Source organism: Rhinatrema bivittatum, chromosome 15 (assembly GCF_901001135.1).
Source record: "Rhinatrema bivittatum chromosome 15, aRhiBiv1.1, whole genome shotgun sequence".
NCBI classification, from domain to species: Eukaryota; Metazoa; Chordata; class Amphibia; order Gymnophiona; family Rhinatrematidae; genus Rhinatrema; species Rhinatrema bivittatum.
In genome coordinates, this window is record NC_042629.1 from 535,000 (window position 1) to 558,045 (window position 23,046).

The window sequence follows — 23,046 nt, forward strand, 5'->3', positions numbered from 1 at the left end:
TCGGCGACAGCAAAGTATCCCTTCAGCTTTTCTTTTCAGTTGATTAAGCTTTAAAAAAACAAAACAAAACAGAGAGAAGGCGAGCTCTTAGTCTCATGTTGGGAAAGCAGTCCGGTGTGGCTCAGGGAGCAGTTCGGGGTCTGGGTGAAGTGGCAGCAGGCTTCGTGGAGTGACTGGGGATCAGTTGGACACCATGGAGCTGCAGTGGGGTGACCAGCAGATAGCGCCAACAAAGTCTGCAGGAGCAGGCAGTCAGCATGGTAGCAGCCGTGGAGTCAGTGAGACGCTGCCATGCTTGTGGAGATAAGATGCGACTTTCCTCATCAGGACTGTGCAAGTAAGTGCAGGTTCAGTGGGGAAGACTGTTCCAGCACAATGACGGCAGTCGTTGAAGGGAGGCTGTCCCAATTGGTAGTGTCTGGTAAAGCTGCTCTCTCCGGCAACACAGGAGCGGCAGCCATCTTGGAATCTGTTCCTGCGTCTCAGGAGACAGGGAATGGGCCTGCTTCTCTTTCCTTCTCCCCAGCCATGTCTGATCGAGAGAGTGCCCGAGAAGATTCAGAGGGTGCTGAGGAGTCCCTGGGAGGTGATTCTGACTCTGAAGAGGATTTTTCAATGGAACTTAGGTCTTCAGCACTGCCAAATTGGTTAGCTTCCCTGATTTCTCTAAGCATTTCATCATCTGTCTGACCATTTTGTCCAGGTGGACGGTAGTATACTCCCAACACACATGGGATTTCTACCCAAATAGATTCCACTGAGCATTTAGTTTCTTGTATGAGCTTTATCCTGTTGGACTCTATAACCTCCTGGACATAAAGTTCCACACCCCCACCAAGTTGATCCTCCCTATCATTGCGATATAGTTTGTACCCTGCTATACCACTGTCCCATTGGTTATCCCCCTTCCACCAAGTCTCTGTGATGCCAATTATGTCAATCTCATCATTTGCTGCTATACACTCTAACTCTCCCATCTTACTTCTTAGACTTCTGGCATTGGCATACAGACATTTCAAAGTGTGTGTTTTGTTTGTATTAACAACCTGCTTTTCAGTTGTTAGGGATAATTCAGAAATCATTAGATTCGGTGATTTTTTACATATGTTTGCTTTTAATGGAACCTCTCTGTTGGGATGCCCTAACTCTCCTGTTTCATTAGTATCCTTCAAGGATACATTTCTCCGAACCATGCACTGCTGAGTGACTGTCTGCTTTCCCCCTTGTTCTAGTTTAAAAGCTGCTCTATCTCCTTTTTAAAAGTTAGTGCCAGCAGCTTGGGTCCACTCTGGTTAAAGTGGAGCCCATCCTTTCGGGAAAAGTCTCCCCTTTCCCCAAAGGTTTCCCCAGTTCCTTGCAAATCTGAATCCCTTTTCCCTGCACCATCGTCTCATCCACGCATTGAAACGCTAGAGCTCTGCCTGCCTCTGGGGACCTGCACGTGGAACAGGAAGCATTTCAGAGAATGCCACCCTGGAGGTTCTGGATTTCAGCTTCCTACCTAAAATCCTAAAATTTGGCTTCCAGAACCTCTGTCCCACATTTTCCTATGTCATTGGTGCCCACATGTACCACGACAGCCGGCTCCTCCCCAGCAGGTGCCATTTTCACAAAAAAAACCCAAAAAACACCAACTTATTGAGAGTTTGATCATTCCCCTGTAGGCCACTACCAGACATATAGTGAATTCACTAATACATTTAAAGGACGTTAATTAAGACACATTCCTACTCCCAAAGCAACCTAAAACTTAAGTAGGAACTGAACAAATTTGAGATGAAGGCAGCAGTCCAGCAGCAAGAGGGGGGCTTCCCAGTCTTTTGCATCGAGTGTGAAGCATCGAATGTCTTGCCTCACAAATCTTTTTTTTACCTGCCGGTGAGAAATTGTACATGTGCATGCGATTGAAAGAGCTCCTGGCTCTCAGAGAACGAGTCCGATCTCTGAAGGCTAGAGTGGCAGACCTGGAGGAGCTGAGGCAGACAGATGTATAATGAGACCTTCAGGGACATAGTAGCCAAGTCCCAACTTCAGACTGGCAGCCCTGGTGCTGCCTTGGAGGAAGAAGGTCTCATGATTGGAGAGCATCAACCTGGTGCTGCAGGAAAGGATCCTGTAGCAAGGACCTGCTGTCCAGGTGGTGCATTGTCTTTTCGCACCGAGGATATTTCCCCAAGGCCTACTGCCCAGGAGGGAAGGGTTAGGTCAGCCATCATAGTTGGTGATTTGATTATTAGGAATGTAGACATCCAGGTGGCTGGTGGGTGTGAGGATCGCCTGGAAACATGCCTACCTGGTGCGAAGGTGGCGGACCTCACGCGTCACCTAGATAGGGTTTTAGACAGTGCTGGAGAGGTGTCGGATGTCCAGGTACATGTGGGCCCCAACGACATAGGAAAATGTTGGAGGGCAGTTCTAGAAGCCAAATTTAGGATCTTGGGTATCAAGCTTAAATCCAGAACATCCAGGGTAGCATTCCGCCGCATCGGAAATATCTGTGCTTCGTGGTAGTAGCCCAGCAATGTTTCCAATACAGGGTTCTTCCCTTCAGGCTTTCCTCCGCACCTCGGGTCTTCACAAAGTGTCTGGCAGTGGTGGGAGTACACTTATGCTGCAGGGGAGTACATGTCTTCCCATACCTAGAAGGGGAGTACATGTCTTCCCATACCTAGATGATTGGCTCATCAGGAGTTCCTCGAGGGAGGGAGCCCTTCAGTCCCTGACCTTGACAGTAGGGCTCCTCCAATTGCTGGGGTTCCTAGTCAACTTCATGAAATCTCAGCTGGATGCCATCCCAGCGGCTCTGTTTCATCGGTGTGGATCTGGACACATGGTGGCCAAGGCTTTCCTTCCCAGCGATCGCATAGCCACCCTGGCTGGTTTAGCCAGGTCCATTCGTCGCTGGCAGATGGCCTCAGCTCGACTGCTCTTGAGGTTGCTGGGTACATGGTGTCCTCGATGCACGTCACCCCAATGGCCTGCCTGGCCATGAGAGTTACGCAGTGGACACTGGTCACAATGGCACCAAGCCTCTCAGGAACTGTCGGCATTGGTCCGGATAACTGCTTCAGCTCTCCCTTCGCCTGTTGAGCACAAGAATTCAACTTGAGCAAGGGTCTTTCCTTTCAGCCCCCTGCTGCCCAGGTGATCCTGAGCACGGATGCATCCAACCTAGGCTGGGGTGCCCATGTCAATGGCCTCCGCACCCAAGGGGTGTGGTTGAAGCCCGAAGTGAGATGCCAGATAAACTTCCTGGAACTCTGGGCGATGCAGTTTGCGCTCTATGCATTCCAGGACTGCCTGGTGAACAAGGTTGTCTTAATTCAGACGGACAACCAAGTGGCCATGTGGTACATGAACAAACAGGGGGACATAGGCTCTTATCTCCTCTGTCAAGAGACAGCGCAGATCTGGGCCTGGGCCCTGTCATGTGCCATGACCCTGCGCGCGGTGTACCTGGCAGGGACGGAGAATGTGGTGTACCTGGCAGGGACGGAGAATGTGGTGTACCTGGCAGGGACGGAGAATGTGGTGGCGGACTACCACGAGAGGTCCCTGAACCCCTCTGTGGCGAACAAAATCTTCCACCAGTGGAGTCAGCCGACCATGGATCTCTTCACGTCCTCACAGAACCACAAGGTGAGTCGCTTCTGCATAGTGTGTCACATATATGATTTTTTACCCACCGGTGAGAAGTTGTATATGTGCATGTGATGCAAAGAGCTCCTGGCTCTGAGAACAAGTCCGATCTCTGGAGGCTAGAGTGGCAGACCTGGAGGAGCTGAGGCAAACAGAGAGGTATATAGATGAGACCTTCAGGGACGTAGTAGCCAAGTCCCAACTTCAGACTGGCAGCCCTGGTGCTGCCTTGGAGGAAGAAGGTCTCATGATTGGAGAGCATCAACCTGGTGCAGCAGGAAAGGATCCTGTAGCAAGGACAATGCACCACCTGCTGTCTAGGGGGTGCATTGTCCTTTTGCACCGAGGATATCTCCCCAAGGCCTACTGATGAGGAGGGAAGGGTTAGGTCAGCCATCATAGTTGGTGATTCGATTATTAGGAATGTAGACAGCTGGGTGGCTGGTGGGCGTGAGGATCGACTGGAAATATGCCTACCTGGTGCGAAGGTGGCGGACCTCATGCGTCACCTAGATAGGATTTTAGACAGTGCTGGAGAGGAGCCAGCTGTTGTGGTATATGTGGGCACCAACAACATAGGAAAATGTGGGAGGGAGGCTCTGGAAGTCAAATTTAGGCTCTTAGGTAGAAAGCTTAAATCCAGAACCTCCAGGGAAGCATTCTCTGAAATGTTCCCTGTTCCACGCGCAGGTCCCCATAGGCAGGCAGAGCTCCAGAGTTTCAATGCATGGATGAAACGATGGTGCAGGGATGAGGGATTCAGCTTTGTAAGGAACTGGGGAAACTTTTGGGGAAAGGGGAGACTTTTCCGAAAGAATGGGCTCCACCTTAACCAGAGTGGAACCAAGCTGCTAGCACTAACTTTTAAAAAGGAAATAGAGCAGCTTTTAAACTAGAACAAGGGGGAAAGCCGACAGTCACTCAGCAGTGCATGGTTCGGAGAAATATATCCTTGAAGGATACTAATGAAACAGGAGAGTTAGGGCATCCCAACAGAGAGGTTCCATTAAAAGCAAACATAGTTCATATGCCTATATGTAAAAAATCACCAAAGCTAATTATTTCCGAATTATCCCAAACAACTGAAAAGCAGGTTGTTAAAACAAGCAAAAACCACACTTTGAAATGTCTGTATGCCAATGCCAGAAGTCTAAGAAGTAAGATGGGAGAGTTAGTGTATAGTAGCAAATGATGAGATTGACATAATTGGCATCACAGAGACTTGGTGGAAGGAGGATAACCAATGAGACAGTGCTATATCAGGGTACAAATTATATCGCAATGATAGGAAGGATCAACTTGGTGGGGGGGTGTGGCACTTTATGTCCGGGAGGGTATGGAGTCCAACAGGATAAAGATCATACAAGAGACTAAATGCTCAGTAGAAATCCCATGTGTGTTGGGTAAGAGTATAGTGATAGTATATTCCTATTGTCCACCTGGACAAAATGGTCAGGCAGATGATGAAATGCTAAGAGAAATCAGGGAAGCAAATCAATTTGGCAGTGAAATAATAATGGGAGATTTCAGTTACCCCAATATTGACTGGGTAAATGTAACATCAGGATTGCTAGAGACATAAAGTTTCTAGATGTAAAATGATTGGTTCATGGAGCAATTGGTTCAGGAACCATCAAGAGAGGGAGCTATTTTAGATTTAATTCTTAGTGGAATGCAGGATTTGGTGAGAGAGGTAATGGTGGTGGGGCCACTTGGTAACAGTGATCTCAAAAAAGGTATAGTTGCAATGGAGAAAGTACAGAGAAGGGCAACCAAAATGATAAAGGGGATGGAACAGCCTCCCCTATGAGGAAAGGCTGAAGAGGTTAGGGCTTTTTAGCTTGGAGAAGAGACGGCTGAGGGGGGATATAATAGAGGTCTTTAAGATCATGAGAGGTCTTGAACGAGTAGATGTGACTCGGTTATTTACACTTTCGAATAATAGAAGGACTAGGGGGCATTCCATGAAGTTAGCAAGTAGCACATTTAAGACTAATCGGAGAAAATTCTTTTTCACTCAACGCACAATAAAGCTCTGGAATTTGTTGCCAGAGGATGTGGTTAGTGCAGTTAGTGTAGCTGGGTTCAAAAAAGGTTTGGATAAGTTCTTGGAAGAGAAGTCCATTAACTGCTATTAATCAAGTTTACTTAGGGAATAGCCACTGCTATTAATTGCATCAGTAGCATGGGATCTTCTAGGTGTTTGGGTAATTGCCAGGTTCTCGTGGCCTGGTTTGGCCTCTGTTGGAAACAGGATGCTGGGCTTGATGGACCCTTGGTCTGACCCAGCTTGGCAATTTCTTATGTTCTTATCATAACAGGATTAAATTTAAACTAATAACTGGAAGGGGGACAATAAGTAAATCTGCAGCTCTAACACTAAATTTTCAAAAGGGAAACTTTGATAAAATGAGGAAAATAGTTAGAAAAAAACCTGAAAGGTGCAGCTGCAAAGTTGTGTTCAACAAGCTTGGACATTGTTTAAAAATACAATCCTAGAGGCGCAGTCCATATGTATTCCACACATTAAGAAAGGTGGAAGGAAGGCAAAACGATTACAGTCATGGTTAAAAGGTGAGGTGAAAGAGGCTATTTTAGCCAAAAAAAAATCCTTCAAAAATTGGAAGAAGGATCCATCTGAAGAAAATAGGATAAAACATAAGCATTGTCAAGTTAAGTGTAAAACATTGATAAGACAGGCGAAGAGAGAATTTGAAATGAAGTTGGCCATAGAGGCAAAAACTCATAATAAAAACTTTTTTAAATATATCCAAAGCAAGAAACCTGTGAGGGAGTCTGTTGGACCATTAGATGACCGAGGGGTTAAAGGGGCTCTTAGGGAAGATAAGGCCATTGCAGAAAGACTAAATGAATTCTTTGCCTCCGTGTTTACTAATGAGGATGTTGGGGAGATACCAGTTCCGGAGATGGTTTTCAGGGGTGATGAGTCAGACGAACTGAACGAAATCACTGTGAACCTGGAAGATGTAGTAGGCCAGATTGACAAACTAAAGAGTAGCAAATCACCTGGACTGGATGGTATGCATCCTAGGGTACTGAAGGAACTCAAAAATGAAATTTCTGATCTATTAGTTAAAATTTGTAATCTATCATTAAAATCATCCATTATACCTGAAGACTGGAGGGTGGCCAATGTAAGCCCAATATTTAAAAAAGTCTCCAGGGGCGATCCGGGTAACTATAGACCAGTGAGCCTGACTTCAGTGCCGGGAAAAATAGTGGAAACTATTCTCAAGGCCAAAATCGTAGTGCATATTGAAAGACATGATTTAATAGAACACAGTCAACATGGATTTATCCAAGGGAAGTCTTGCCTAACTAATCTCCTTCATTTTTTTTATGTTAATAAGCATGTGGATAAAGGTGAACCGGTAGATGTTGTATATTTGGATTTTCAGAAGGCGTTTGACAAGTCCCTCATGAGAGGCTTCTACGAAAACTAAAAAGTGATGAGATAGCCGATTTCCTTTCGTGGATTACAAACTGGTTAAAAGACAGGAAACAGAGAGTAGGATTAAATGGTCAATTTTCTCAGTGGAAAAGAGTAAATAGTGGCGTGCCTCAGGGATCTGTACTTGGACCGGTGCTTTTCAATATATATATAAATGATCTGGAAAGGAATACGATGAGTGAGGTTATCAAATTTGCGGATGATAGAAAATTATTCAGAGTAGTTAAATCACAAGCAGACTGTGATACATTGCAAGAGGACCGTGCAAGACTGGAAGATTGGGCATCCAAATGGCAGACGAAATTTAATGTGGACAAGTGCAAGGTGTTGCATATAGGGAAAAATAACCCTTGCTGTAGTTACACGATGTTAGGTTCCATATTAGGAGCTACCACCCAGGAAAAAGATCTAGGCAGTGGAGAATTTATTTATTTTTATTTATTTATTTATTGGTTTTTATATACCGACATTCATCCAAGATATCACATCGGTTCACAGCATAACAAAAACTTACGCATGTAGGGCGTTTTACATAGAACAGGCATGGGTAGAATGGACATAATAAACGGCAACTATAAACGGCAACTGGGGGTGAGAGGAGAACTATATAGAGAAGAACTATGTGCAGGGGTTAAGGGGGTCATTTTCAAAGGAGTTACGCATGTAAATGTGACATGCTATCGTAGCAATTTTCAAAAGCTATTTACTCGAGTAAAGTGCACTTACTTGAGTAAATCCTATGGACAATTCAATGGCATATATTGTAGCAATTTTGAAAAGCCCACTTACTTGAGTAAAGTGTATTTACTCGAGCAAAAACCAGTTTTGCTCGAGTAAATGCTTTTGAAAATCTGGCCCTAAATGCATTGAACTGTGAAATTATATATGTAACGGACAGTACAAAGGTTGCATATGCGACAAATGTGGAATGCTAAAGCTAAGTGTGGTATAAATTGCTGATAGTATATCCGAATGAAAGAAAGAGATAATTAAAGGATAATACTTTAAAATCGTCGGCTCAGTGTGCTGCAGCAGTCAAAAAAGCAAACAGAATGTTAGGAATTATTAGGAAGGGAATGGTTAATAGAACGTAAAATGTCATAATGCCTCTATATCGCTCCATGGTGAGACCGCACCTTGAATACTGTGTACAATTCTGGTCGCCGCATCTCAAAAAAGATATAATTGCGATGGAGAAGGTACAGAGAAGGGCTACCAAAATGATAAAGGGAATGGAACAGCTCCCCTATGAGGAAAGACTAAAGAGGTTAGGACTTTTCAGCTTGGAGAAGAGACAGCTGAGGGGAGATATGATAGAGGTCTAAGATCATGAGAGATCTTGAACCAGTAGATGTGACTCTGTTATTTACACTTTTGAATAATAGAAGGACTAGGGGGCATTCCATGAAGTTAGCAAGTAGCACATTTAAGACTAATCGGAGAAAATTCTTTTTCACTCAACGCACAATAAAGCTCTGGAATTTGTTGCCAGAGAATGTGGTTAGTGCATTTAGTGTAGCTGGGTTCAAAAAAGGTTTGGATACATTCTTGGAGAAGTCCATTAACGGCTATTAATCAAGTTTACTTAGGGAATAGTCAGTCAATAAGGCAGCTAGTAAGCAGTAGGTAGTGTGTTTATTTTTAAAAGTCTGTAAGGCAGCTAGTAAGCAGAACTGAGTGTTTGTATTTAAAAAAAACCAAACCACAAAAAGTAGCCAGAAGTTTGAAATAAGCTAGGAGCAGTTTATACCTAAGTAAAAAGGTTGAAAAGTTCAGTTACTCACCTTGGAAAGGTGTTGAGGTAGTGCGATTTGGTTTGAATAGGTACCAACATTTGTTAATCAAGAGAGCAGTGAGTCACTCTGGCTGACTAACTGAAGTTAGAAGAAAGAGATCTAGGCGTCATAGAAACATAGAAATGACGGCAGAAGAAGACCAAACAGCCCATCCAGTCTGCCCAGCAAGCTTCACACATTTTTTTTTCTCATACTTATCTGTTTCTCTTAGCTCTTTGGTTCTATTTCCCTTCCACCCCTACCATTGATGTAGAGAGCAGTGATGGAGCTGCATCCAAGTGAAATATCAAGCTTGATTAGTTAGGGGTAGTAACCACCGCAATAAGCAAGCTACACCCATGCTTATTTGTTTTACCCAGACTATGTTATTCAGCCCTTATTGGTTGTTTTTCTTCTCCCCTGCCGTTGAAGCAGAGAGCTGTGCTGGTTATGCGTGAAGTATCAGTTTTTCTTCTCCCCTGCCGTCATAGTGGATAACAGATTGAAATTGTCGATTCAGTGTTCTGCGGCAGTCAAAAAAGCAAACAGAATGTTGGGAATTATTAGAAAGGGAATGGTCCATAAAACGGAAAATGTCATAATGCCTCTGTATCGCTCTATGGTGAGACCGCACTTTGAATACTATGTACAATTCTGGTCGCCGCATCTCAAAAAAGATATAATTGCGATGGAGAAGGTACAGAGAAGGGCTACCAAACTGATAAGGAGAATGGAACAGCTCCACTATTTATTTATTTTATTTATTTATAACTTTTTTTATACACACGTTCCTGTAAAAAGATACAAATCACATCTGTTTACAATGTAACTACAACATTTGCTCAAGGGCGATACAGAGTAGGGATGTGAATCCTTTTTCCAAGATTAAAATTATCGTCCGATAATGTTAATATCATCTTAAATTGTTATAGAACACAATACAATAGAAATTCTAACGATTTATCGTTAAAAATCGTTAAATCGTGTTAGTGCGCACTAACGGGAGTTAGTGCGCACTAACTCCCAGTTAGTGCGCACTAACTCCCGTTAGTGTGCACTAACAGAAAATGATACAAATTGACACTTTCCAGGTCAGTAAAGGTCACTTAGGAATGAATATGTGTTCCTATTGGCTGGCTGTGCTCTTATCTATTGATGTTACCAAGGTTCCCACTGAGGTGTAATGGTTGGGGGGATGTGAAATGGAAACAGTTGGAAGCTTGACAAAAAAAGTAACGTTATGATCATCACTCATGTGACTAGAACTTGTTTGTTTATTATTTTTGTTATTTTTGTTAGGAAGCTCCCCCCTGTCTGTGAAGCCAGCCTCTCACTAGTAATTCAGGGAAGGAGCTGTCTCACCCTTCACCATCCCCCCCCCCCTCACCAACACACCATTCACTGGCTGGGACATGGGGAGGGGAGGAGTGAGGGTCAGGCAGCTCCCTCCTGTCTGTGAAGCCAGCCTCTCACTAGTAATGCAGGGAAGGAGCTGTCTCACCCTTCCCCATCCTCCCCCCCCCCCTCACCCACACACCATTCACTGGCTGGGACATGGGGGAGGGGAGGGGTGAGGGTCAGGCAGCTCCCTCCTGTCTGTGAAGCCAGCCTCTCACTAGTAATGCAGGGAAGGAGCTGTCTCACCCTTCACCATCTTCCCCCCCTACCCACACACCATTCACTCGCTGGGACATGGGGAGGGGAGGAGTGAGGGTCAGGCAGCTCCCCCCTGTCTGTGAAGCCAGCCTCTCACTAGTAATGCAGGGAAGGAGCTGTCTCACCCTTCACCATCCTCCCCCCCCCCCCTCACCCACACACCATTCACTGGCTGGGACATGGGGAGGGGAGGAGTGAGGGTCAGGCAGCTCCCTCCTGTCTGTGAAGCCAGCCTCTCACTAGTAGTGCAGGGAAGGAGCTGTCTCACCCTTCACCATCCTCCCCCCCCCCTCACCCACACACCATTCACTGGCTGGGACATGGGGAGGGGAGGAGTGAGGGTCAGGCAGCTCCCTCCTGTCTGTGAAGCCAGCCTCTCACTAGTAATGCAGGGAAGGAGCTGTCTCACCCTTCACCATCCTCCCCCCCCCCCTCACCCACACACCATTCACTGGCTGGGACATGGGGAGGGGAGGAGTGAGGGTCAGGCAGCTCCCCCCTGTCTGTGAAGCCAGCCTCTCACTAGTAATGCAGGGAAGGAGCTGTTTCAGCCTCACCATCCTCCCCCCCCCTCACCCACACACCATTCACTGGCTGGGACATGGGGAGGAGAGGAGTGAGGGTCAGGCAGCTCCCCCCTGTCTGTGAAGCCAGCCTCTCACTAGTAATGCAGGGAAGGAGCTGTCTCACCCTTCACCATCCTCCCCCCCCCCCCCCTCACCCTCACACCATTCACTGGCTGGGACATGGGGAGGGGAGGAGTGAGGGTCAGGCAGCTCCCTCCTGTCTGTGAAGCCAGCCTCTCACTAGTAATGCAGGGAAGGAGCTGTCTCACCCTTCACCATCCTCCCCCCCCCCCCCTCACCCACACACCATTCACTGGCTGGGACATGGGGAGGGGAGGAGTGAGGGTCAGGCAGCTCCCCCCTGTCTGTGAAGCCAGCCTCTCACTAGTAATGCAGGGAAGGAGCTGTTTCAGCCTCACCATCCTCCCCCCCCCCCCCTCACCCACACACCATTCACTGGCTGGGACATGGGGAGGGGAGGAGTGAGGGTCAGGAAGCTCCCCCCTGTCTGTGAAGCCCAGCCTCTCACTAGTAATGCAGGCAGGATAGGGCACTGCATCAGGAAGATCACAACACCCCTGGTGTCAGGGTTAGGGCACTGTGTGCAGGAAGATCACAACACTCCTGGTATTAATAGGGATAGGGCATTGTTGTGTACATGAAGATCACAACACCCCTGGTGCCAGGGTTAGGGCACTGTGTGCAGGAAGATCACAACAGCTCGGTATTAATAGGGATATGCACTAGGGCACTGTGTGCAGGAAGATCACAACACTCCTGGTTTTAATAGGGATAGGGCACTGTGTGTACATGAAGATCACAACACCCCTGGTGCCAGGGTTAGGGCACTGTGTGCAGGAAGATCACAACACCCCTGGTATCAGGTTAGGGCACTGTGTGCAGGAAGATCACAACACTCCTGGTATTAATAGGGATAGGGCACTGTGTGCAGGAAGATCACAACACCCCTGGTGCCAGGGTTAGGGCACTGTGTGCAGGAAGATCACAACACTCCTGGTATTAATAGGGATAGGGCACTGTGTGCAGGAAGATCACAACACCCCTGGTGCCAGGGTTAGGGCACTGTGTGCAGGAAGATCACAACACTCCTGGTATTAATAGGGATAGTGCACTGTGTGTACATGAAGATCACAACACCCCTGGTGCCAGGGATAGGGCACTGTGTGCAGGAAGATCACAACACCCCTGGTATCAGGGTTAGGGCACAAGTTCTAGTCACATTGACTGATCACATTACTTTTTTTGTCAAGCTACCAACTGTTTCCATTTCCCATCCCCCATATCCTGTCAGTGGGAACCTTGGTAACATGAATAAATAAGAGGGCAGCCAATAGGAATACATATTCATTCCTAAACTGACCATAACTGACCTGAAAAGTGTCAAATTGTATCAATTTCTGTTAGTGCGCACTAACGGGAGTTAGTGCGCACTAACGGAAAAAACGATTTTTAACGATTTTTCAACGAAATAATCGTGCCTAACACGATTTTCTTCTCCTGCCACACGATTTCAATCGTTAAGACGATATGGCACACGATTCACATCCCTAATACAGAGAACAAGAGTGACAATTAACTGTGGAAAGGCTCATAACATACCAAATCATAAACTAAAATGTCATCTCTAAACAAATGAGATGATAAATGAGAGAAACAATCGAAACAATGCACTGGACTATGTACTCCACACGGAGTGTCAGCTTGAAAGAGTCAGGCTGAAGTGAGGGAGAATTAAGTGACTGGGAAGGCTTGGCTGAATAGCATTGTTTTAAGTTTTATTTTTAATGTAGATGGGCAAGGCTCTTGCCTGAGGTCTGGAGGCAATGCATTCCATTGATGGGGTCCTGCTGTCGATATGGCGCGCTTTCTTAAGGATGTTTTCGCTTGAGGGGCATACAGAGTGTCTTTGTAGGCACTTCTGATAGGTCTAGATGAGGTATGTGGTCTAAGTTGTATATGTGTGTTGAGAGATGTGAGGTTGTGTTTCGCTTTGTGTATGATCGTGAGGACTTTGAAGAGAATCCTGGATTTGATGGGTAGCCAGTGGAGGTTCTGGAGGGTGGGGGTGATATGTTCCCTTTTTTTTGGTATTGGTGAGAATCCTGGCTGCTAAGTTCTGAACCATTTGAAGAGGTTTGGAGTTGCCGGGAGACCGAGAAGAAGGGAATTGCAGTAGTCTAGTTTCAAGATAGATATACAATTCTGGTTGCCGAATCTGAAAAAAGATATAATTACGATGGAGAAGGTTCAGAGAAGGGCTACCAAAATGATAAGGGGAATGGAACAGCTCCCCTATGAGGAAAGACTAAAGAGGTTAGGAATTTTCAGCTTGGAGAAGAGACGGCTGAGAGGGGATATGATAGAGGTGTTTAAAATCATGAGAGGTCTAGAACGGGTAGATGTGAATCGGTTATTTACTCTTTCGGATAATAGAAAGACTAGGGGGCACGCCATGACGTTAGCATGTGGCACATTTAAAACTAATCGGAGAAAGTTATTTTTCACTCAACGCACAATTAAACTCTGGAATTTGTTGCCAGAGGATGTGGTTAGTGCAGTTAGTATAGCTGTGTTTAAAAAAGGATTGGATAAGTTCTTGGAGGAGAAGTCCATTACCTGCTATTAATTAAGTTGACTTAGAAAATAGCCACTGCTATTACTAGCAACGGTAACATGGAATAGACTTAGTTTTTGGGTACTTGCCAGGTTCTTGTGGCCTGGTTTGGCCTCTATTGGAAACAGGATGCTGGGCTTGGACCCTTGGTCTGACCCAGCATGGCAATTTCTTATGTTCTTATGTAAGGCCATGGCAAAGAATTTGCAAATTACTTCTTGCTGTTGCCTGGTAGCTCGAGTTGGTTTGTATCTCTCTCAAGATGCAAGGAGCGGGATCTGATGGCAATTTTTGATGGAACCAGGAGTCACATTCTTGGCCAATGCTGACTGTTACTTGGTGCAGATGGCCGCTAGAGGGGTGGCTTACATGACAGCAGCTAGGTGCCAACTGTGGCGGCAAAATTGGTTGACAGACACTATTTCTAAGTTCAGTCTCACAAGATTACTCTTTTATTCAAAGTGCATTGGAGAAGATGAAGAATAACTGGGGCGAATCCAAGGTTCCTCAATTGCTAGAGAAAAAGGTAGCATTGCATCCTTTTGTGGTGAGGGGCCTCTCCAGAGATTCCTGTGGGTTTCTTCCTTACTCAACGTTCTCGTCCCTTCGGAATATCTCATTCCTTTCAGCCTAAGAAGCCTCGTAAAATGCGGGCTCCGGGGCTGGAGTATCCCGATCTTCACAATGGTGTGGGAGCTCACCTACTGGATCAGGAGATAGGCAGGTGTCTATTTCTTTTATCAAAGGTGGGCACAGATTGATGGACCAGTGGGTCCTGGAAGTGGTAAGAGATGGCTATGCTCTAGAATTTCTCCAAATTCCTCCAGATGCATTTATGGTCTCTCCATGCAATTCTATACAGAAGAGAGTGGCAGTGGTGGCTACATTAAAGAGGCTGTTGAATTTGAAAACCATAACTCCTGTTACCAGATTGCTATAAAGTACAGGGCATCATTCCATTTTTTTTTTTTTTTTTGTTGGCCTGAAGAAGGAAGAGGGGTCATTTCGGCCCATCCTGGATCTGGAGGGAAACAGTCTATATTTGTGTGTGACTCATTTCAGAATGGAAACTCTACGTTCTGTAATAATGGCAGTTCAAATGGGAATTTCTCATGTCTCTCAATCCATCAGTGTCCCATCTATATATTCCCATTCACCAGGAACATCAATATTTCCTATACTTTGCCGTTCTAGGATGTTGTCACCAATTTCAGGCCCCTCTTCTTTGGGCTGGCTACTGCACCTAGGATCTTGTCCAAGGTCATGGTGATGGTAGTGATGTGACTGCGCAAGGAGGGCATTCTGGTCTGTCCATATCTGGATGACTGGTTGATTCAAGCCAGAAGTGAGGATGAGAATCACTGGCTCCTTGCTTCAGGAGCTAGGCTGGATGATGAACTTGGCCAAGGGCAGTTTATGGCCATGTCAGACGTTAGTGTTTTGGCGTGCATTTCGATATGGAGCTGGGGAAGTGTTTCTACTGGAGAATCACATTCAAAAGTTAGGCTCAAGTTCAGTCCCTGAGCTGAGCTATTTGCCCGATGGTGTGGTCTTACCTGCAGAACTTGGGATCAGTCGAAGCCACATTCCCCTGGGTGAGGGCACACATTCAGCTCCTTCATTACACGTTACTTTCGCAATGGAATCCGCAGACGCAGGAGTATACAGTGAGACTCCACTTGCCTTTGGAGGTGAGCGTCCAATTGCACTGGTGTTAAAAGTGGATCATCCCAAGAAAGGGGTTTCATTGGAGACATCGGACTGGTTAATGCTCATGACAGATGTGAGCCTTCTGGGTTGGAGGGGCTCATTGTCAAGAGTTTGTCGTGCAAAATCGGTGGAATGCCGAGGAGTGGCAGTGGGCCATTAATCAGTTGGAAGCACGTGCAGTTCAACTGGCATGCCTGTGGTTTGCCAAACATCATGGATAATGTCTGACAGTGCCATGACATCGGCCTACATCAATCGTCAAGGTGGAACCAAAAGTCAACAGATGTCAGTGGAGGTAGATGTGCTCATGATGTGGGCAGAACAGCATCTCCAGGACATATCCACCTCTCAGATTGCCAGGAAGGATAATGTAACGGACGGTTTCCTCTGCAGGCAGGTCTTAGACCCAGGAGAGTGGGAGTTGGCAGACAAGGCCTTTCAATTCAGTGTCACGCTGGGGTCGTCCATACCTGGATTTACTGTTGAGCTCCAACACGATGGTACCATGGCTCTTCAGTCACAGAAGAGATCAGAGAGCACTGGGCATGAATACTCTCATTCAGTTTTGGCCGTGGAGCAGGGTGTTTATATATCTTCTCGCCATGGCCAATGATAGGCTACTGGTGCCTATGAGACCTTAATCTGGTATTGGGTTTCTTGGTGTTTCCTAGATTTTGGCCTCTACATCATCTTTCCTTGTGGTTACTGATTTTGAAAATGTTTTTTTCTGGTGGCGATCTGATTGGTGAAGCATATTTCTGAGCTACAGGCTCTTTCTTGCCATGGACAGTCTCTGAGAATAACTCTGGGGACGTACAGCTTTGGACTGTACCTTTCTTTTTACCAAACGTGGTATTGGAGTTTCATTTGAATCAGTCTGTTTTCCTATCCACACTGGACAGGATTAGAGATGAGCGGCATTATCAAATTGCATGCCTTGGATGTCAAGTGGTATCTGGTGCAGTACTTGAAGGCTACTCGCTCACTGAGGAAGACTGACTGCTTGTTCTCCATGGTGGAGGTAAACAAGGAGAACCTGCGTCATGGGCTTATAGTAGTCCGTTGGGTTAAAGGGGGTCATCACGACTGCCTATGTGGATGCAGATGTCCCATTGTCTAGTCAGGTCAGGGCACATTTTACTAGAGCTCAGGTGGTCTCATGGGCAGAGATTATTATTGTCTCCTGTTGAGAATTGTTGGGCACCAACATGATCCTCCCTACATACATACTTTCTCCAAGTATTACAGTTTGGATGTTAAGGCTCAAGATGATATGGCCTTCGCGTGCGGTGTTGACGGGAGCACAGGCAGCCTCCTACCTGTTTTGGGAGTAGCTTTGGTACATCCCTCTGGTGTGGATTGACCTGCCTGAGTGCAGCAGAAGGTGAAATTACTTCTTACCTGATAATTTCCTTTCCTCAAAGGAAAGCAGGCCAATCCACAACTATCTACTTTGGTTTGATTTCAGTTCATCATTTGGGGATGATTTAGAGTGTTCCTCATTATGAGTGATTTGACGGACAGGTAATTGGAAAAACCAGTTCCTAAGATCAGATGATGTTAAATGTTTACTGAGCTAGTTCTTCCCAGTTGGCTGGAAGTAATGAGTTTTTGACTGTTAATAGTCATATTTCAAGTATAATCAGTTTGTCCACAGTTTGGTTTTTCTAGAGATACTGGCAAGCTGATGTCAGAGCAGGGCTATATTTCAGTAATGTCAGTTTTTTCCATCTCCTGGTAGGAGTGCATAACCCACTGGTGAGGATTATATATATATACACACACATATATATGTGGCAAATGGTTCAACAGCTGATTGGTTGGTGAGAGACTGACACACACACAATGATGATGCCGGTAAACACAGTATATAAAATGTCTAAATATTTTGTAAACCATTGTGTTCTTCATTTGGAATGACAGTATATACATCTCTAAATAAACAAGAAGACTAGGTGTCTTCTTATTTGTGTTGTCTGTCATATTAGGGCTTCTCAGCCTGACCTGGTTTCTAACTTGTCAGTGCTGCTCGGATGCTCAGGGAGAGTTGTCTTCCTCGGATTTTGCTAAGCCTGGCTCCTCCCATCTGATGATGGGTTGGTCACGGCCTTGGCTGAAGGGATGCCAGACCTTGGTTCTCCCATGATTGGCTCCTCCGCAGGCGAGGGCAGTTCTGTAGGACCAGCTCCAGTTCCTTCTGGGCTTGGTCTGGATCCGGTTGCTTTTTCTTGGGTGGAATTTTTTTCAAGGCTTACAAGCTTTTCTTCAGGCCCACTCCTCAGCTTCGCACATTTCAGACCCTCAACCCAGTGATTCCTCCCTCCTCCAGTCCTATGCTTAAGCGCCAGAGCTCATCTCTGATCCCTGCAGATGTTCCCAACAGGAATCCAGATGGCACTGATGATGAGGTTGATCTTTTTCCCCTGAGCGAGGGGGAAATTTCTCCAGGACTGGAACTGTATGGAACCATGTTGCCGTTCTTTCATAAAGATGAACTGCAGGCCCTGATTTCCCAGACTTTGAAACAGCTGGGTGTCTCTGGTTCGGATGCCATGTCTGAGCTGAGGAAGAATCCCATTTTGGTTTCCTTATGTAAAGCCTCTTTTTTTTTCCCCCTGTGATGGATACCATTCAGGAATTGATTAATCTGGAATGGGACGCCCCAAAGGCCGATTTCAAAGGGGGTCAGACACTGGAAGGCCTGTACCCCTGGATCTGGCTGTGAAAGAGTGTTCGCTTTTTCCCAAAGTGGATGCACTGGTATGTGTAGTCTCTAAGTGGGCAACTATCCCCCTAGAGGGAGTAGAGGCCTTGAAGGATGCTTGTGCTGAGGTGATTATTAAGCAAGCCTTTGAGGCAGTGGCAGTGACTTCACAAATTGTTTCCTGTTGTGCAATAGCGGTGCGATCTTGTCTGCTTCTCTCTCAGGAGGTTGAGTCTGGAGAGAATTCCAGAGCAGTTATGGAGCCCACTGCCATCTTTTTAGTAGACGCAGGCTGTGATTTGGTCCGTACCTCGGCCAGAGGAGTGGCTTCGGTGATAGCAGCCAGGCGTCAACTCTGGTTGCAAAATTGGTCAGCTGACGCAGCCTCCAAAGCTAATCTTACCAAGATGCCCTTTAAAGGGTCACTCTTGTTTGGGAGCAAATTGGAGAAACTGGCCAATAAGTGGGGTGAATCTCAAGTTTCTCCATTGTGGAAGATATACAATGCCCCTTTGTTATGAGGGGTCATCTCCAGGGTTCGAATCTGTTTCGGCCCATCAGAGGGTTGACCTTTCAGCAGACTCGGCCTTTCGATAGGTCTATCCTTTCATCCCCGACAGCCCAAGAGAGGAGTGGGCTCGGGTGGCAGACCTTCCCGAGCTTCCCAATGAAGGTTTGCTTACCCCCCTTCGGGAACAAGAGATAGGGGAATGTCTCTCTTTTTTTATTTTAAATCAGAGGTGGGTCGAAATCACTTCGGACCAGTGGGTCCTGGAGGTGATACAAGAAAGATATGTACTGGAATTTCACAGTATTCTTTGGGACTTGTTCATGGTATCCCTTGACACTCACCACAGAAGAAGCAGGCACTGGAGTTCACGCTTCAAAGGCTCCTCAGGCTGAGGGCTGTGGTTCCAGTGCCTACATCTCAAGGTATGGGGCAATATTCCATTTATTTTGTTATGCCCAAGAAGGAGGGCTCCTTTCGTCCCATCCTGGATCTCAAGAGGGTCAACTGTCATTTTGAAGGTGACTAATTTTTGCATGGAAACCTTACACTCTATGATAATGGCAGTGCAATCGGAATTTCTGACCTCCCTGGATCTGTCAAAGGCTTACCTTCATATTCCCATCCAATTGGAGAACAGCTTTCTGCGCTTTGTGGTGTTGGAACGCCATTATCCGTTTTGGGCTACTGCTCCCAGAACATTTAACAAGGTTATAGTGGTTGTAACAGTGGCCTTGTGAAGAGAAGGGATCCTGTTGCACCCATCTTTGGACGACTGGCTGATTCGAGCCAAGTCTCAGAAAGACAGCCACCTGGTGACACACAAGGTGATCTCATTGCAGGAACTTGTTTGTGTGGTGAACCTGACCAAGAGCAATCTTCAGCCATCCCAGTCGGAGTATCTGGGGGGTCCAATTCGACATGGGGCAGGACAGATTTTCAGATTCAGAAATTGATCTCAAGTGCGTAAGTTGGTGAAAACCATATGCCGAAAGGAGTGTTCCTACCTACAGGGGCTCGGCTTGATGGTGCCGTGGGTGAGGGCGCATATGCGTCCTCTTTAGCCCTTTCTGCTGTCTTGTTGGAACCCGCAGTCTGGGACTATGTGGTTCATCTCCAGTTGCCAGTGGAAATCTGCTCCCACCTCCAGTGGTGGTTGCAGGAGGATCATCTAAGAGAGGGAGTTCCCTTGGACTCTCCTCCCTGATTGGTAATCACGACAGATGCGAGTCTTCACTATTGGGGGGGCGGGGGGGGGGGCTCACTGTCTGGAGTTAACAACCCAAGGGCATTGGAATGCCAAAGAGTCCCACTGGAACATGAATCGCCTGGAAGCCAGGGCAATATGGCTGCCATGCTTGCAGCTCAGCCACAGGCTGCAGGATCAAGCAGTTCGCGTGTTTTCTGATAACACGAAGACAGTTGCCTGCATCATTCGCCAGGGAGGAACCAAGAGCCAGCAAGTGTCGCAGGAAATAGGCCAGCTTATGGAATGGGTGGAAGGTCACCTTCAGATCTCAGCCTCTCACATTACAGGAAAAGACAACTAAGAGTGGACTTTCTAAACAGGGGAGAGTCTTGACCCAGGAGAATGGGTGTTGTCAGCTGAGGCGTTTCATCAGATTGTGGATCGCTGGGGCCTTCTGTTCCTAGACCTGCTGGTGACTATTTGCAATGCTGGCAACTCCTCATTCAACAGTTGCTGGAGAAATCCGTGGTCCCTGGGAATTGATGCTCTCATACAGGTCTGATCAGAGGACAGATTGATCTATGCCTTTCCTCTGTGGTCCTTGCTGGGCAGGATAATTTACAAGATTGAAGGCCATGGGGGCTAGTATTCCTGGTGGCACCGGAATGTACCAGGCGTCCATGGTATGTGGATTTGTGAAGGCTCTTGGTGGAGACCTCCCTTCACCTTCTGCCGCACAGGGATCTGTTGTAGCAGGGACTGGTTAAGAACATAAGAACATAAGAAAATGCCATACTGGGTCAGACCAAGGGTCCATCAAGCCCAGCATCCTGTTTCCAACAGTGACAATCCAGGCCATAAGAACCTGGCAAGTACCCAAAAACTAAGTCTATTCCATGTAAACATTGCTAATGGCAGTGGCTATTCTCTAAGTGAACTTAATAGCAGGTAATGGACTTCTCCTCCAAGAACTTATCCAATCCTTTTTTAAACACAGCTATACTAACTGCACTAACCACATTCTCTGGCAACAAATTCCAGAGTTTAATTGTGCGTTGAGTAAAAAAGAACTTTCTACGATTAGTTTTAAATGTGCCCCATGCTAACTTCATGAAGTGCCCCCTAGTCTTTCTACTATCCGAAAGAGTAAATAACCGATTCACATCTACCCGTTCTAGACCTCTCATGATTTTAAACACCTCTATCATATCCCCCCTCAGTCGTCTCTTCTCCAAGCTGAAAGTCCTAACCTCTTTAGTCTTTCCTCATAGAGGAGTTGTTCCATTCCCCTTATCATTTTGGTAGCCCTTCTCTGTATCTTCTCCATCGCAATTATATCTTTTTTGAGATGCGGCGACCAGAATTGTACACAGTATTCAAGGTGCGGTCTCACCATGGAGCGATACAGAGGCATTATGACATTTTACGTTTTATTCACCATTCCTTTTCTAATAATTCCCAACATTCTGTTTGCTTTTTTGACTGCCGCAGCACACTGTACCGACGATTTCAATGTGTTATCCACTATGACACCTAGATCTCTTTCTTGGGTTGTAGCACCTAATATGGAACCCAACATTGTGTAATTATAGCATGGGTTATTTTTCCCTATATTCATCACCTTGCACTTATCCACATTAAATTTCATCTGCCATTTGGATGCCCAATTTTCCAGTCTCACAAGGTCTTCCTGCAATTTATCACAATCTGCTTGTGATTTAACTACTCTGAACAATTTTGTGTCATCTGCAAATTTGATTATCTCACTCGTCGTATTTCTTTCCAGATCATTTATAAATATATTGAACAGTAAGGGTACCAATACAGATCCCTGAGGCACTCCACTGTCCACTCCCTTCCACTGAGAAAATTGCCCATTTAATCCTACTCTGTTTCCTGTCTTTTAGCCAGTTTGCAATCCACGAAAGGACTTTTTACTTATCCTAGAAGCCTCTCATGAGGAACTTTGTCAAACGCCTTCTGAAAATCCAAGTATACTATATCTACCGGTTCACCTTTATCCACGTGTTTATTAACTCCTTCAAAAAAGTGAAGCAGATTTGAGAGGCAAGACTTGCCCTGGGTAAAGCCATGCTGACTTTGTTCCATTAAACCATGTCTTTCTATATGTTCTGTGATTTTGATGTTTAGAACACTTTCCACTATTTTTCCTGGCACTGAAGTCAGGCTAACCGGTCTGTAGTTTCCCGGATCGCCCCTGGAACCCTTTTTAAATACTGGGGTTACATTTGCTATCCTCCAGTCTTCAGGTACAATGGATGATTTTAATGATAAGTTACAAATTTTTACTAATAGGTCTGAAATTTCATTTTTTAGTTCCTTCAGAACTCTGGGGTGTATACCATCCGGTCCAGGTGATATACTACTCTTCAGTTTGTCAATCAGGCCTATCACATCTTCTAGGTGGTGGTTCGTCACAAGGATCCAACTCTGTTCTGTCTTATGGTTTGGCTCTTGAGAGGGCTCGCCTGTTGAAGCGTGGTTATTTCTCTGTAGTGATTGACACCTTACTTTGTGTTCGCAATTTCTCCATTTCCTTGGCTTATGTGCGGGTTTGGAGAGTGTTTTGAGGCCTGCTGTGAGGAGCCTGGTTTTCTTCCTCGTTCAGTTAAGATCCCACTCATTCTGGTCCAAACTTAGATTGTAAGCCCTCTGGGGATAGGGAAATACCTACAGTACCTGAATGTTATCAGCTTTGAAATGCTGAAAAAAGTGTGAAAAGCGGAATATAAAAATCTAAATTTAAAAATTAAAAAAAAAGTGCAAGTTGTGGCTCTTACCTGTTTCAGGGGCCAGGTGAATTGTGTTTTATTGTCATCTCACCCTGATGTGATCCGTTTTTTGAAGGGAGTGAAGCATCTTAGGCCTCCCTTGAGGTTGCTGGTTCCCCTGTGGAGTCTTAACTTGGTGCTGGATTTTTTGGTGGGCCCTACATGCCAACCGCTGTGTAGCCTTTCCTTGTGGTTGTTGACCTTGAAGACTGTGTTCCTGGTGGGTATATGTTCAGCGCATTGAATTTCTGAACTGCAGGCCTTATATTGCCAGGAGCTGTTCCTTCGGGTGACTCCACCCTTCGTGCCCAAGGTAGTCTCAGAATTTCATTTGAATCAGTTCATCTTCTTGCCATCCCCGGATAAGGTCAGAAAGATGGAGGAGTATAGTCTCTTGTGC

The 23,046-nt window shown here is 46.0% G+C and overlaps 1 protein-coding gene across 1 annotated transcript in view; it reads left to right on the forward strand.

Annotated features, from left to right (window-relative positions):
* The window catches only part of USP16 (ubiquitin specific peptidase 16), a 557,777-nt gene that overhangs the window by 332,418 nt on the left and 202,313 nt on the right, over window positions 1-23,046 (forward strand). The window lies entirely within an intron of this gene.